General features: G+C 43.5%; 1 long non-coding RNA gene across 1 annotated transcript in view; it reads left to right on the top strand.

Moving 5' to 3' along the window:
• The window catches only part of LOC129147714 (uncharacterized), a 135,318-nt gene extending 122,254 nt beyond the window's left edge, over positions 1 to 13,064 (top strand). The window contains exon 3 of the long non-coding RNA XR_008554982.1: positions 13,051 to 13,064. This is a non-coding gene — a long non-coding RNA (uncharacterized LOC129147714). The remainder of the gene's footprint in view (positions 1 to 13,050) is intronic.
• Positions 13,065 to 13,302: the final 238 nt, after the last annotated feature.

Raw genomic sequence — 13,302 nt, 5'->3', positions numbered from 1 at the left:
ACTTGGCTGTAAAAAGAAGGAAATCTTATCCTTTGTAACAGCATGGATGGACCTGGAAAACATTATGCTAAATTAAATAAGCCAGTCAGAGAAGACAAGTACCATTTGATTTCTCTCATATGTGGTATAAAATGAACAAGCAAAACAGAGACAGACTCATAGATAGAGAGCAAGCTGATAGCTATTAGGGATGGATGGGGGTAGGTGAAGGGATTGAGCAAAAAAGTGAAAAAACTCTATCTATTTTCATAAATAAAGTTTTATTAGGACATACATCCGTTTATTTACATATCAACTATGGCTGCTTTTGCTCTATAGTTGTTGAGACAGAGATGTCATGGCCTGTAAAGCCTGTAGTATTTTTATCTGCTCTTTTACAGAAAATGTTTGTTGACCCCTGCCATAATGTCTTACTTACTCTAATTCCATGGTAATTCTGAAGATAAAGATAGTATGAATTGTCCAACTTCGTTCTTTTTCAAAATTGTTTCGGCTTTTCTAGGACTTTTGCTTTTTCATATAACTTTGAGAACCAGCTTGCCAATTTTTAAAAAGCCTGATGGAATTTTGCTTAGGATTGTGTTGAATCTTTAGATCAATTTGGGAAGAATTAAAAATATTAAAACATCTTATTCTAAACTTAATATATCTATTTATTTTCTTATTTATTTTTATTTTTCTCAATGTTTTATAGTGTTCAGCATACAAATCTAATACTTATTATGTTAGATTTACCCCTAAGTATTCCATGGCTTTGGTGCATTTATTGTAAATGGTGCTTTTTAAAAAATCCAGTTTTTCAGTTGTTCATTGCTAGTGTATAGAAACATAATTGAGTTTTGCACATTGACTCGATTTCCTGCAATCTTGCTAAACTCACTTACATTCTAGTAATTTTTTTGTAGATTCTTTGTGATTTTTCTACATAGACGATCATGGCATCTGTAAATAACTGCCATTTTCTTCCTTTCCTTACAATCTGTATGTTCCTCCCATTCCCCCTTATTGTTGTGTTTAAGACTCCCAGTACATTGAATAGGAGAGAAAGAGTGAACATCTTTGCTTTGTTCCTGATTTAGGAGAAAATTGAAGTGTTTTAAACATGGAACAGATATAATCTGATTTTATTCTTGTGTAGCAACATCCAGGCTCATGTGATTAGTTCCTACCTGTTTCAAAGGGATGATTCTCTACATGTATATCTCCTGTATCAGTTAGCTATCATCACAATAATGTTACACAACAAAGAACCACAATATCTCAGTGGCATACACATAAATAGACATGTATTTCTTGCTCTATATCTGTAGGTTAGCTGGAGCTCAGCTGCTGTAGGTTGGGCTAGGCTTTGGCCTGTGGGTTGAGTTGTTTATTCCACATGCTTCTCATTCTCCTTGTATTGTGTCTATCAAGATTAAGTTTTTCTCTTGTAAAGGCAGCCACACAAGAGGGAAAACTCACCTGTGACATGTGTTTTAAACTTCTCCCTATATTATGTCTGTTTACATACCCTTGGCCAAAAGAAGTCACATGGCCAAGCCTAAGGTCAAGTGGAGGGATGCATACTTGTCCCATTCTGAGGTTATGGTGGAGAAATAGATATTACTCCAGGGTAGCAAAGAATTGGGGTCAGTAATTCAATCATCACATCTCTTAAATGAGGAAGCATTCAAACTGCATGTGGTAGACAAGCTATGAAAGCGTCAAGGGTAGGGAGAGTGTTTACTTTACCTCTCTGTATCCATCTCACTAGAGGAATGCCTGCCCCATTGCAAGTGCTTAATATATTTTTGTTGAATGAATGACTGGAATTTGTTAGTGGTTTGCAAGTTAGCCTGTTTGCTGTTGCTAGTTGGGAGATTCCTGATCCAACACAAACTTTACTTCTTATCCTTGTTTACACATCAGCTCAACAGGCTCCAGAAAACTACTTTTCAATGACAATAAAAAAAAGGTAGGAAAATTAACACATTTGTGTTTGAGGGAAGGCTGTCCTTATTGGAAAATGGCGTAGATAGAGCTCAGAGTGAAAAATTAAGGGCACCTGGATTTGTTTTCTGGCCCTTCTTATTAGCTGTGTAACAGCAGACAGATTATATAATTTTCCTGAATCTCTGTTTTCCCATCTGTAAAATGTAAAAATTCTTCACCTTTAACTTCGTCCACTTAACAATTTTTGTGATGATGTATATGAAATATATAAAATGTAAATGTATGATATATATATATATATATCCTATCTAATAAAAGATTAATATGCAAATTGACCATACCTCTGCTGCACCACAAGCCACACCCACCAGCCAATCAGGAGTGAGTCTGCAAATTAACCCAACCAAGATGGCTGCGGCCACAGAGCTGCAGCAAGCAGGAGGCTTGGGTTTCCCCGGCAATGGAGGAAGCCAAGCTTCCTTGCCGCCCTGGCTGGCCCAGGCTTACTCTCAAGGCTACAAAGTTTCAATTATAGAAGATAAATAAATCCCAACAAAAATGGCTGAGGCCACAGAGTGAGCAGGAGGCTTGGCTCCGCTCAAGGCTACAAAGTTTCAATTATAGAAGATAAATAAACCCCAGATACCAGGGCCTCCGCTTGGGTCGCCGGGGGCCATGGCCAGTCTGCAAACCACCATAGGCCCCTCGCCCAGGCCTCCCCATACCCCAAGGGAACCCCTACCCTGATCCGGGACACCCTTCAGGGCAAACCAGCCGGCCCCCACCCATGCACTAGGCCCCTATCCTATCTAATAAAAGAGTAATATGCAGATTGACCATCACTCCAACACACAAAATGGCTTCCCCCATGTGGTCAAAAATGGCTGCCCCCATGTGGACACAAGATGGCCACGACAAGATGGCCAGCAGGGAAGGGCAGTTGGGAGGGAACAGGTCTGCAAGGGAGGGCAGTTGGGGACGATCAAGCCTGAAGGGGAGGGCAGTTAGGGGTGACCAGGCCAGCAGAGAAGGGAAGTTGGGGGCAACTGGATCTGCAGGGAAGGGCAGTTGGGGTGGACCAGGCCTGCAGGGGAGGGGGGGGTGACCAGGCCTGCAGGGGAGGGCAGTTAGGGGTGACCAGGCCTGCAGGGGTGGGCAGTTAGGGGCAATCAGGCTGGCAGGGGAGCAGTTAGGCATCAATCAGGCTGTCAGGGGAGTGGTTAGGGGGTGATCCTGCTGGCAGGCAGAAGCGGTTAGGGGTAATCAGGAAGGCAAGCAGGCAAGCAGTTGGGAGCCAGCAGTCTGGGATTGTGAGAGAGATGTCTGACTGCCCGTTTAGGCCCGATCCTACTAGGGTCGGGCCTAAACGGGCAGTCGGACATCCCTTGAGGGGTCCCAGATTGGAGAGGGTGCAGGCTGAGCTGAGGGACACACACCCCTATGCACAAATTTCGTGCACCGGGCCTCTAGTATACACACCCGCACGCGCGTGCGCACGAGCGCACACACACACACACACACACACACACACACACACACACTGAGTGGCCAGATTATTATGATCTCTGAACGCATAATAATCTGGCCACTCAGTATATATATATATTAGAGGCCCTGTGCATGAATTCGTGCATGGATGGGATCCGGCCAGCCTGGCCAGGGGGAGGGGACATGGGCAGTTGGCTGGCCTGCCTGCTGGTCTAACTCCTGGTCAAGGGGACAATTTGCAAATTAGTCTTTTATTATCCTACCTAATAATAGAGTAATATGCAAATTGACCGCACCTTCGCTATGCCTAAGCCACGCCCACCAGCCAAGTCACGCCCACTAGCCAATCAGGAGCAAATATGCAAATAAACCCAACCAAGATGGCTACAGCCACTGAGAGCGGGAAGGAGGCTTGGGTTTCCGCGGTAACAAAAGAAACCATCCTGTTGCCGGCCTAAGCCTCCACTCAAGGCTACAAAGTTTCAATTATAGAAGGTGAATTAACTCCAACAGAAATTGCTGCTTGCTGTGGAGCGAGCAGCAAGCTTGGCTTTGCTCCAGGCTACAAAGTTTCAATTGTAGAAGGTAAATAAATTCCAGATACCAGGGCCTCCTCTTGGGTCGCCAGGGGTTGTGGCCGGCCTGCAAACCACCACAGGCCCCTCGCTCAGGCCGCCCCACACCCCAAGGGGACCCCCACCCTTCAGGGCAAACCAGTCAGCCCCCACCCATGCACCAGGCCTCTATCCTATCTAATAAAAGAGTAATATGCAGATTGACCATCACGCAACACACAATATAGCTGCCCCCATGTGGTCAAAGATGCTGCCCCCATGTGGACACAAGATGTCCACCACAAGATGGCCAGCAGGGGAGGGCAGTTGGGAGGCACCAGGCCTGCAAGGGAGGGCAGTTGGAGGCGATCAATCCTGCAGGGGAGGGCAGTTAGGGGTGACCAGGCCGGCAGAGGAGGGAAGTTGGGGGCAAACAGGCTGGCTGGGGAGCAGTTAGGCATCAATCAGGCTGGCATGGGAGTGGTTAGGGGGTGATTAGGCTGGCAGGCAGAAGCGATTAGGGGCAATCAGGAAGGCAGGCAGGTAATCAGTTGGGAGCCAGCAGTCCTGGATTGTGAGAGGGATGTCCAACTGCCCGTTTAGGCCCGATCCGGCCTAAACAGGCAGTTGGACATCCCTCGAGGGGTCCCAGATTGGAGAGGGTGCAGGCTGGGCTGAGGGACACCCCCCCCCTCCGTGCACAAATTTTCGTGCACCGGACCTCTAGTATAGGATATACACTGAGTGGCCAGGTTATTATGCATAATAATCTGGCCACTCAGTGTATATGGCATAAGCACTATGAACTACAGCAGAACAGAACTGGGCAATAAGGTCTGTGGAAGAGGCAGTAGCACAGTTTTCAACAGGGTGACTAAAAAAGGCCTCATTAGAAAGATGATATTTGCCTGAAGGGGGAATGGTAGTTCCAGGCCATGAGAAGAGCAAGTAGAGTTGCTGGTGCAATGGAGAGCACACCAGGAATGTTTGGGGAAGAGGGCACGGGGACTGAATCCCAATTGGGTGGGGAGCAGAGTGGCACGACAAGTCAGGGAGGTAACAGGGACAGGTTGGGAGGACCCCATGCCAATAAATCCTGAGTGAGTTGTGAAACCAGTGGAGGTTTGAAACTAGAGAGAGACAAAATGTGACACATTTTCACAAGGTCTGTCTATGTGTAGAACAGGCTAAAGTTGGTGCAGAAAGAGTCCTGGCAAAAATCAAGTTTGCTTTGAGAATGATGTCTTGGGTCAGACATCCCCATATATCAGATTCATTTTGTTTCAGTATCCTCATCATCTTTGGGATCCACTTCAACTGAATATGAGGTTTAAGGGAAAAATAAAAACACAAGCGTGTACATTTGAGTGCACACTCATGAATGTGTGTGTGAGTGCATGAGCATGTGAGCATATGCATGTGTGAGTTCATGAATGTGTGTGAGTACATGTTTGAGAGAGAGAGAGAGAGAGAGGGAGAGGGAGAGGAGAGAGAGAGAGAGGGGAGAGGGGAGAGGGGAGAGGGGAGAGGGGAAGGAAGAGTGTTTCGGAAAAATGGGAGTATAGCCTCACTTCCTGGGACTATCTCAGCCAGATCACATGGCAGGAACATCCTGGCATGTAATTCTAAGCCCACAGAGGTGAGGGCCCTTGAGGGGACTGTGAAATACAGGAAATTATGAGGCCATTTAGCTTAAGCTTTGGGTCTATCCCAGCATCCTTCTCTACCTGACAGCATCTGCTTCAAGGTCAATTATCCAACTTTCCAGAGTGGGAAGCTGGGTGGTTCTCTCCTGGTCTTCCTTGGCACTGTGTCCCATGGCGAGTTTCTTGTTTCTCAATATTTTGAACTGTCTGTCATAAGGTGTTCCTGTCACTTCTATGACATGTGGACTCTTTGAGGATTTCAACAATATCTCGTTAATTTTGGTAACCCCAGGGCTCAGCCAGTGCCCAAGACTTGGAAGAAACTCAATATTTACAAGATAAATGAGGGTCTTTCTTCTTATGTGTTTTTCCAAAGCATATTTACTATGCCCCAAAGCTTGACTGTGCCCACCAAATAGATTTTTCTTTAAAGCTTTCTTAATGATCAATCATTAACCAGTTGGTCACATCAATTTTCCTGGTCTAATTTGATTATAAATTTAGATGGTGGAAAGAGACGGCTTTGTGCTTCAGTAATTGGGCTTTCTTAATAGCGATGTCAGATCTGAGCTAAGTGACAATGAAACATTAAAGGGTCATTGCTTAGGCCTGGTCTGAGCCTTAGATGATAGTGTCTTATCAATGGGAAGACTGTCTAATGCTCAGGATTGAATAAACATTATGGGAGAGCTGAATAAATGTCCCTGAAGAGGAAGTGGGGGAAAAAAAAGGCATTATCACAGATTTGGGAGAGGAAACATGATGACCTCAGGGAGTCAGGGTGATAGAGCAGCTGGGTGGCAGGGGAGCCTTGGTCATATCAGGCTGAGACTCTCACAAATCCTGACCAACCCTTCCAGAATGGCTGTTCCAGGCATCTTGGGCTCCTGAGGGGATCATTTGGGCTGTGGATTTCTAGAGCCTGTGCACTGCCTCAGGAGCCATTTGGAAGAAGGATGCTCTGTGCACATGACATAGCAGAGAGGATGATCCCCATGCGACTCACAATGGAATCTGAACCACTGGAGGAATTGGATTAATGAGATTCAAGACTGGAGAGAAATTGGGTCACATGCTATTATTCCAGGAAGTGTGAACTGAGCTGTCTGGCTTGGCCATGATGCGTGGGCAGAGGAGAGAGGAATCCCTGCCATGGAAGGAAAGGGGGCAGTGTGGATGGTCCATTGTGAGGAGGTGGTTGTCATGTCTGTAGGTCAGGGGTTTTCCTGGGGTAGATGGGAGCACAGTGAAGTGGGATGGATGTTGTTTGGAGTTAGGAGACTCACGTTCAAATTATAGCTCTGCCACATGCTTGCTATCTGTTATGGGCTGAAAATTTATATGTTGAAGAGCCCCCAGTACCTCAGAATGTGACTGTATTTGGACATGGGGTCTTTTTGGAGGTGATGAAGGTAAAATGAGGTTATATGTGTGGACCCTAATCCAATCTTGCTGGTGTCCTTAAAAGGAGAGGAATTGGACACAAGCACACATGGAAGGAAGATTGTGTGCAACCCAGAGGGAGAAACCTGGAAAAGTTTCTTCCCTCATGGGCCAGAAGGCACCAACCTCACCAACACCTTGGTCTTGTACTTCTAGCCTCCAATTTACCTAATTCAACAGTAAATTTCTGTTGCTTAAGCCTTTTTGTTTGTGATTCTTTGTAATGGTGACTGTAGAAAACTACTTAAATGACGTTGGACAAGCCATTTCACCTCTCTGGACCTCAATATCTTCATCTGTAAAATGAATATAGCATTATTAATCTCACAGAGTTCTTTAGAGGACCTAGTGAAATAGTGTATGCAAATGTCTACTGATTGCTGTGGCTTACTGTTTTTCTCAGGATTGCACCATTTATTTATCATTTATTTATCATTCATTCCTCAAATGTTATTAAGTACCTGCAATGTGCCAGACACTGTTATTAGGGCTGGGTTGCAAGTACAGAAAAGAAAAATAAACATATCTCTGCCCTCCTGGGACTTTGTATTCCAGAGGATACTGCAACGGAGATGTGGGAGAGTGAGAAACAGTAAATAAGACAAGTGAAATATAGGCAAGAAAAAGATAAGTGCAATGGAAAAATAAAAACAGGAAAAGGGGTAGTGTTTGATGAGGTGTGAGTGGGAGTAGTCAAGTAATGTGGTTGTAGAAGACATCCTGAGAAGGGGAAATCTGAGCAAAGGCAGGATGTAAATGATGAATTGAGACAGGTGGACACCTGGGAGAAGAGTGTTTTGAAAAGAGAAAACAGCATGTGCTAAGGACCTGGGGTCTAGATTGAGAATGTTTCAGGTACTTGTAACCCACAAAGCCCTGATTTACATGGCCTGGAGAGTGTTGGTCAGAAGATGTGTGGTAAACACCTTTCTTTACCACATATGTTAACCCATATACTATCAAGGATGGTATTGATAGGCCATGTACCTGATTGGGAGGTTGGTTTGGGGAGATGATCTTCTTGTTTGTTGAGGAGGGCATTCAAAGAGGAAACAGAAACATCCCAGAAAATCTGCAGTGGTCAGTGGGCCTCCATTGTGGGCCTGTAATCATATGGTAAATAGCATCTCTCTGGGCTGAGAAGCAGAAAGAGCAGAGGTCCCACATGACCTGAGGAGATTATAACTAACAGGGTTTGCAATTTAAAAGAAAGAAGAGAGCCTGTATTAGTTTGTAAGCTCAGTGAGAGAATACTATTATAAGTGTATCCTCTCAGGCAAATGGAACCTCATGCATATGTATTAAAAGAAATTGTGAATCACATACAAGTAGGAAGTAAAAGAAAATGAAATTCATCACCTAGGTGCAGGCCCAAGTAAGTATTTATTAAGTGTTATATGGTAGAAAGAATAAATGATTGTTTAGTGGGAATCATGACCATGAAACAAAGCATAAACTACTACATGTTAGTATCTTTTCTAGCTATTTTTCCCTGTTATATGTTTAGAAAACTTTTGATTCTATATTTTACATACTGATTTTTAATCTTAATAAAATAAGAACTTCTTTTGTTATTATGTAAATTTCCATAACTATTGTAGCATTATATTTCATTGAGTGAATCTATATAATAAAAGTCTAAGTGACCGTTACAGCAGAATGACCAGAACGAACCGGTCGTTATGATGTGCACTGACTACCAGGAGGCAGATGCTTAACACAGGAGCTGCCCCCTGGTGGTCAGTATGCTCTCACAGGGGTGTGCTTCTCAGCCAGAAGCCAGGCTCACTGCTGGTGAGTGCAGCCGCAGCGGTGGGAGCCTCTCCCACCTCTATGGCAGCACTAAGGATGTCTGACTGCTGGCTTAGGTAAGGAGCAAGGGGTCCCAGACTATGAGAGGGCACAGGCTGGGCTGAGGGACCCCTCCCCCTCCACCCCAGTGCACGGATTTCATGCACTGGGCCTCTAGTATATTATAATGTATTGAAACATTTGTCCAATATTTGTAAGCTATGATTAATTTTTCTATTATAAATAGGACTGTATTGAACATCTTTATGCATTTAGTTTTCTTTTTCTATTTCCTCTTCCAACGAATGTTGTTAGGATTATTTTCCTAGAGTCAATTTTTAGAGGTAGAATAGAATTACTTCAGTAAAGGATACATTTTTTTAAAGACTGTCAAAATCAATGTGACTCATCTTTATTTTATTTTCTATTGGATCACTTATTTCACACAGTTTTGTTTCCCCTGTAAGTTGGAAAAACTTTCTTTTTGTATCTTTATTCAAGATGCCACTAAACATATCCAGACAGGTTAAAGGATATGATTTACTACTGTTTGAAAGTATTTTATGTTTGAAATTTCCATTTCTATACAGTACTATCTTCCTTCATGTTAATTTAAAATTTTGGCCCAATTATCTTGCTTATTTTTAAAAAATTGTTATTGATTTCAGAGATGATGGAAGAGGGAGAGAGATATACAAACATCAATGATGAGAGAGAGTCATTGATCAGCTACTTCCTGCATGCCCCACAGTGGGGACTAAGTCCACAACCCAGGCATGTGCCCTGACCAGGAATCAAACCAGTGACCTCTTGGTTCATAGGTTGACACGCAACCACTGAGCCATGCCAACCAGGCTCCAATTATCTTGCTTAGAGATGGCTTCCTGAGAATAGCCATTGATGTCTAAGTGTGCAGTGTATGTTTTCCTAGAATTGAGAATTTCTAAGCTTGGTGTATTTAAAGAGAGATTTAAAGTAGCATTCAGCACTGGTATCAGATTTATTTAGTTTTAATTGTTTGATGTGAGCTGAATTGGTATGAGTAGATTTGTGATGTTCTTTGCAAAATTCATCCCTCTTTTTAGCAGGACACATTTTACAAAATAATCTCGAAATGGCTAGACATCCTTATCTTCTTAAATGGTTTTTAGCTCCTATTAACTATAATGGGATTTCCACAAATAAATTGCTGCATTTTGTTGAGAGATACCAGAACGCCAGATGACACTCCCCAAATCTTGGGGGCATTTTGGTCCATGCTCTCACACTCACGATTTTTCTTTTCCTCAATGGAGCACAATTTTAAAACTCTATGAAAGAGCAGGAACATATTTACTGGACAACAATGTGGTTCTGATTTTTGAAGGCTAACAGTGTGCTTCCATCATGTATTCGGTTGACCGAGAAAAAGCTCCCAGTAAATGACATAAATAAACCAGTGAGGAGCCATGGGCCTGCTCAGACTTGGCTAAATTATATGTTCCAATGAAATCCTGTTATTTGAGGCCAATGACAAACATTTCAGACCATCCATAGAAGCCACTGGGGGAACTTTTGTTTCTCTCTAATAGCCCCTGAAGCCTTTATAGTTAATAGTGTGTATAATGAGAAAGAGGCTGGGTTGCTTTAGTGTGGGCATAGAAGGCCTCTGAAGGTTTGCCTGGCAGTGATGGAATCTGATTCTTTGTAAGAGAGGCACACGACCTCCACAGCTGGGGAAGATGGAGAAAGAGGGAAGTGAGGTGAGGCTCATAATGCCAAGCTAGGGCCTCAAATATGGAGCCTCAGTCAGAATCAGGTATGAGGTTTATTCAGAGCCTCACAGCCTGAAAATGGAGGGCAAATCCCTCTTTTTAGCAGGACACCTTTTAACTCAGGTAAAAGAGGGAGCTTGCTGATAGAACACTTGGACCTCTAGGGGTCACTCCAGTCATCCTCTCTTCCTTGTCCCACTTGGGGATTCCTATGCACCTGGAGGTCTGGGTGAGATTTCAGATCTTCACTTTTATTTTTCTTGATTAAATTCATTTGGGTGACACTGTTTAACAGAGTCATATAGTTTTCAAGCTTACATTACTATGATCCATGATCTGTATATTGCATTATGTACCCAGCAAGCTCCTCAGGCAATTCTGTCATTCTCTTCACAGCCAAGTGAGATGACTACTGCTCAGGTTTGGCCTGCCTTGGAGTGGGAAGGTGGCATCTGTTCCCATTTCTGCATGGATCTCTAAACTAGGAATTGGGAGGCCAGAATCCTAGTGCCAGATCCCAATATCTGTCCGTGGAACTTAGACATGTCACAGTTATCTCTGAGTCTTAGTCTCTTTATTTGTGAAAATAGGGGGCCAGTGGCTGTCAACTATGGTTACATTACCAAGGAGGCTTTGAGAAAATGGCAATGCCTGGGTTCCTTCCCGGCCCCATGAAGTCAGAACCTGAGCATCTACATTATTTCTTCTACCTCTGAGGCCCAGAGGAGTAAAGGCATTAGACGAAATTCTTCCCAGATAATTTATACATTTGGGTTTGAACTGAGACCTCTTAGCTGGAAGAGCACTTATTAATAATAACAATAATTGCAATAAAATAAAAACAAATTAGCAGTGCAGACACCATAATCAGGTCAGCAGCCTGGAATCTATGCTCTTAGGAGTAGAGAGAGGTACAGAGGGTTGGGATACTATCCTGTTGGCTTGTTTACTACATAGGGCCTCAGTATCGGGGCTGCAGGGCAAGAAGAGAGCTGGGGATGGGTGGGATAAGGACTAAGGGAATTTAACCCAATTCTAGGGCACACACTGAGGCAGTAGCAATAATTAAGTTACCGTGTCCTAGAGGGTATGGAGAATTAATCTTTTTCAAAGTTGATAATGAAGTGATATTTAAGTAGAGGTCTCACAGTGAACCAATAGGAGTCTTGAAGCAAAATTAGGCTAATCCCTGTCATGATCTTTCTGGTTTGGCCAACTGGGATTAAGACCAAGGTTCAAGGAGGAAGAAGGTACCAACCAAGGAGACTAGGATTCAAGAAAAGGCTCAAGGAGAGCTCTAGAGTTGTGCTTCTCAAAGGATGGCTCTCAGGCCAGTACTACCTGGCTATCAGTTGAAAAGCAAATTTTACTCAATCAGAACCTTTGAGGGTAGGGCTGGAAATATGTGATATTAGAAGTCCTCAAGGTGATTCTGATACAACTGAAGGCTGAGAACCATGGTATAGATTTTAAATAAAGAGGAAAGACAAAGCTAGTGAGGCTGGGGAGGAGCTTGGGGAAACATGGTTCAGTGGGCCCATCTTACCTGATTATTGGATTTGAGAAACAGGAGGAAAATTGTATCCTTGTTGGATATGGGCCTCCATTGCTCTAGGTGAGGGTCACCAGAGTCCACAGCAGACCAGAGCTGTGATTACCAGAGACTACAAGAGGCAGGGGAGGGAATGCCTACATCCAGGGATGCAACCAGAGATATTTAAGTGACAACTCCTCCTGCGGAGCCAGGACTGAACTCTGCTCACTACATCATCTGCCTCTCTCACTGAGCCCTGCTAGATCCAAGTAAAGAATAAAACCAAATATTTCCAAAAGGTTCTGTGTCCAATCATGCTTACATGATTGTCCTGCCACACAGATAACATCTTCCTTGTGGTCAATAAAAATGATGCACGGTAGACCGTGGAGTTATTTACCACACAGTTTTCAAAGATTTCTTTTATTGCCTGTGTATAAAACCAAGCAGAGACTCCTTTTCTGAGAGGGTGGTAATGATACACTCACAGTGATTTGTTAGAAATAAATGAGGGAGAGGCAGATATATGTCAGGCTCCTAGGCCCTCCCTTCATGTGGATTATTTTGCTGCTTAGAAAGACATGGGCTTAAACCAGGCATCATTCCAACACCACACAAAGAATCCTTGAATGCATTATTCTAATGTGATTCTGATGGCTAATTTTATGTGTAAATTTATCTGGACCAAGAGATGCCCAGATTGTTGGTAAAACATTATTTCTGGGTGTTTCTGTGAGGGTGTTTCTAGAAGAGATAAACCTTTGAATCAGTAGATTGTGTAAAGATCATCCTGATGAAAGCAGGTGGGCATCATCTAATTTGTTGAGGGCTTGAACAACAGAAAGGAAGAGAAAGGGCAAACTCACTATTTCTGCTTGAGCTGAGACATTTATCTTCTTCTGCCCTAGGACATCAGTATTCCTGGTTCTTGAGCATTTGGACTCAAACCAGGATTTACAACATCATCCCCATTATCAGACTTTTGGGCTTAGAATGAATTACACCACCGGTTTTCCTGCTTCTCCAAGCTTGCAGATGGCAGATCATGGGACTTCTTGGCCTCCATAACTGAGTAAGCCAATTCCTGTAATGAATCTCCTCTCTCTCTCTCTCTCTCTCTCTCTCTCTCTCTCTCTCTCTCTCATCTCCTATTGGTTTAG

Source organism: Eptesicus fuscus, chromosome 21 (assembly GCF_027574615.1).
Source record: "Eptesicus fuscus isolate TK198812 chromosome 21, DD_ASM_mEF_20220401, whole genome shotgun sequence".
NCBI classification, from domain to species: Eukaryota; Metazoa; Chordata; class Mammalia; order Chiroptera; family Vespertilionidae; genus Eptesicus; species Eptesicus fuscus.
Note: the sequence above shows the minus strand (reverse complement) of the source record. Positions and strands in the feature narration are given on the sequence as shown.